Source organism: Halyomorpha halys, unplaced genomic scaffold (assembly GCF_000696795.3).
Source record: "Halyomorpha halys isolate HHAL.00 unplaced genomic scaffold, Hhal_1.1 Scaffold395.1, whole genome shotgun sequence".
NCBI classification, from domain to species: Eukaryota; Metazoa; Arthropoda; class Insecta; order Hemiptera; family Pentatomidae; genus Halyomorpha; species Halyomorpha halys.
Window position 1 is genome coordinate 231,696 of NW_027106354.1, and position 3,757 is coordinate 235,452.

At 35.2% G+C, this 3,757-nt stretch overlaps 1 long non-coding RNA gene across 1 annotated transcript in view; it reads left to right on the forward strand.

Moving 5' to 3' along the window:
* The window catches only part of LOC136795121 (uncharacterized), a 96,783-nt gene extending 94,537 nt beyond the window's left edge, over positions 1-2,246 (forward strand). The window contains exon 2 of the long non-coding RNA XR_010842672.1: positions 2,132-2,246. This is a non-coding gene — a long non-coding RNA (uncharacterized lncRNA). The remainder of the gene's footprint in view (positions 1-2,131) is intronic.
* Positions 2,247-3,757: the final 1,511 nt, after the last annotated feature.

The window sequence follows — 3,757 nt, forward strand, 5'->3', positions numbered from 1 at the left end:
GTTACGACTTGGCCTGTCTTTATAGCTAGTCTGGCCTGCGAGTCTGCCTTTTCATTCCCAGTGATCCCACAATGACCTGGCAGCCATAAAAACAATACCCTATCAATCAATCAATCAATCGGCTAAGACAAAATTCAAGATTGGTTGAGAAATCAGAAATAAAAAGAGAGAAATGCTTTATTACATTAACAAATACATCAGGTTCCTTAAACACACAGTATATAGATCATTCCATGATTGGATATATGAACACTACCATACACTTATATGCAGACGATCTCCAAATCTATCTATCCTTCCATCCCCTTGAGATGCTTGGGACCATCCAAAAGATACAAGATGATATTGATAGGATTAACGCATAGGCGTTTTACAATGATTTGAATCTGAATTCTGAAAAAACAAGGCCATTGTTATTGGTTCCAAGCGCCTCCTTCATTCCCTCCCTTCCTCTACTCTTCCTTAACAAACAACCGATTCACTTCTATCCTACGATAAACCTAGGAGTCACCTTCTATCAACACCTCTCCTAGAATAATCAAATTTCCCAAATCACACACAAATCCATAACTATACTCAAAAAATTCCTAAGATTCCGAGATTCTATTCCTCAGAACACCCGTCAGCTCCTAGTATCCTCTCTCGTCTTCCTCCACTTTGACTACGATTCCTTTGTCTATTGAAGGCTCTCTGCAGGACTAGAATTAAGACTGAAGAGACTAATGAACTGCTTTGTAAGATTTATCTTTGGGTTTCCAAGACGCTTTCAAGTCTCCTGCTGGTACACCAAGAGGTCTTATGGTACACTCTTCCATCCTCCCGAAGGCAATAGGTCCTTGATGTTTTCCTATTCAAAGTTCTTAAAATAAAAAAACCTGCCTATATCCTTGATCTACTCACTCTTCGTTCATTCATTCACTGATTAAACACCAGATCCCAACCGATTGATCTATATATGCCCTCCTATAAAACCGCCTTCTTCAGCAAATCCTTTGTCATACGTGCCAACATACCTCCTTCTGCAATTCTCTTCCCATCTCCATTCGCCAGCCATCATCCATTCCTTCCTTTAAACAACACACCTATTCCTTCACGCATTCTTTAACCAAACCTCCACATCTTTGTAATCAAATAAATACGCACACAATTGATTAACATTATAAACAGTAGTGAAGCCAATATCCCAATGTAATTTCATTTTACTTACTTGCCAGACAAAAATCTCACTGTATAAACCCTGTATTTATTCTTAGGGGACATATGTCCCAGAATAAAATTATTTTTTCTTTTCATTTCATTTGCCATAATTACCAAAGATGGAAAAAGAATTTTTTTTCTACTTTTTCTTTTTTTCAAACAATAATTAATATTTGTTTAAAACAATTGTATTTAATTATTAATATAATTTTCCCTCTTTCTTCTCACACAAGGTTACATTTTCCTGCATTCATCATTTCTATTTTCGTTCTCAACCTTATCTACGTAATTCTCTCTGTTCCACTCTCTCATACCTCTCTTCTCCAGTGATCCGCTACACACGTACAATCCTTTCAGAAATGCAATGCAAAATAAAAGAAATTATCAATAAATTGAAATTAAAAAAGTAGTGACAGCAGTAGAACAATTAAAAACAAATAAATAATTTAATATAACTTATAAATATAGTTTTTTAAAATGTGTAAATTAGTTAAAATAAAAGAAAGTAAATAAATAATTTAAAAAGCAAAACAAAAAAAAAAACTTTTTTTGTTTATTAACAATGTTATATTTAATGCCGTAAAAAAGTGTATCGTTTGTTACACTTAAAGAAAATATGAATTTTCATAACAACCGAAAATCATTTCTATTTTCAAAATTTTATCTTTCCGATCTGGCGTTTTTAAGTTTCCTTATCCCAAATAAACAAAACGGTTATTGTGACTATCGTGTAATTGAACAGCCATGCTAAAAAACATCATCCAGAAATAAGTGTTTTGAAACGTTTTTGGATGAATGTACTATAAAAGTAGGTCAGTAAAATTTTTTTGATGTGTGCGTAAGAGTTTTTTATTTAAATAAAATTTCCCACATCTAATACAGTCAGTTTTTTAATTTTATTTTTACATTTATTAAAATGTAGAGATTGTTTCAGGGTTATTGGGTCTGGGAGAGGTGGAGTTGAAGTCGCCGATCGCAGTGCGGGCTGGAGACAACTTGGAGCTGGACTGCCTCTACGACCTGGAAGGAGCCCCGCTGTACTCCGTAAAGTTCTACCAAGGAGACGAGGAGTTCTACCGCTACGTGCCCAAGGAGTCCCCGCCCACCAGGGTTTTCCCGAGGCCTAAGCTACAAGTTGATGTGAGTACCAATCATATTATTATCACATAAAACTTTTAAAGGTATGTTTCCATCACATTTACAATCAAAATGGCTAGTAGTACTGCAGAAAGTCGGCGTTGGCTCATAATAATAATAATAAACATATTTATAATAATAACAAAGGCTTAACGAATCCGAAGGTGCGATGCCGATACCACCAATTGTTCTCTACATACATTTTTTTGTGACGCCTCTCCAAACCCAAATCTAACAGTTTTAACGCAATCCTCCCATCTACGTTTCGGTTTGTCCCTTAGACGTTGGTTCAGTGTTTATTTACTTTTACGGAACGCTCGTTACTAAGTCCCACAACCTTACACAACAGTCTTATACGCAGCAATGCTATAACCTTATTTATATTTACCGGGTGCAGATATGGGAACTTGCCTTCTAAATTCTCCAGTTGATTCATACTTTTTAGGTCCGAATATTTTACTTAATACCTTATTTTCGAAATTCTTAAGGTGCTGTTCATCCCTTTGTGGAAAAAACATGTTTACACAAATCTTATAATTTATGTAATAAGTATTTAAATGAATCTTGTTTCTACTTTCTCTTATCTAGTGTAGGTCCCTCAACACGTTTGTCAACAAATGTCCAATTCGCACATTTGCAAACGTATAGATGTGTTATTTGGATTGGCTGATGGATACTAGCTGGCCTTAATCTGGAGTATTTGGTTTCAAATCAAAGAGTGCTTGTGCTAAATCCACTCGTTTATTTTCAGATTGCATTGTTTTAGAAATGCCATCAGATAAATATCTGTGCTCTCTGTGTTTTAATTAATTAAAGAATTTCAACACCCTTTGAATTCAATAATCAACTCTGGTTTAATTCGGTGTGAATACATTGTTTCAAATTTTGTTAAATAAATTTAGTAGTTTATTTTTGATTTTACATAATACAAGTGGAGGGTATTTACAGAGGTTTCATTTCGTGGGACCGCCACAGAAATAAAAGTTGATCTCCAGACCGGATTCGAACCGGCGGCGCTGCAGTTCCCAGATTGAAGAGACCAACCCAAGAGCTACACACGGCCCTCCACGCCTGCCAGTCTTGGGGTGCTGCTTTCTAGTTTGCTGCATGGAACTCTGGCGCAACTTCTTCGATTCTGTCTATCCATCTGGTTTCTTGCCTATACTGGTTGTTGTTGTCTGGGACTTTAAGGCGTAAAACCCTGAGGTCATCAACGCCTATGTTTCGTGCTTTATAATTCTGTTTCATTTATATATATAATTCTATTTCACTTTATTTTTCTCTTTAAATAATTTCGAAAAAAAATTTAAATAATTACTTCTTTTGGTATTTTTTATTACGTATAACAGATTTTCTGGTTTAAATTTTATTCATAAGGCCATTCCTTTTTAAGAAAACTAAGACCATTTCCACGTTCTTCTGT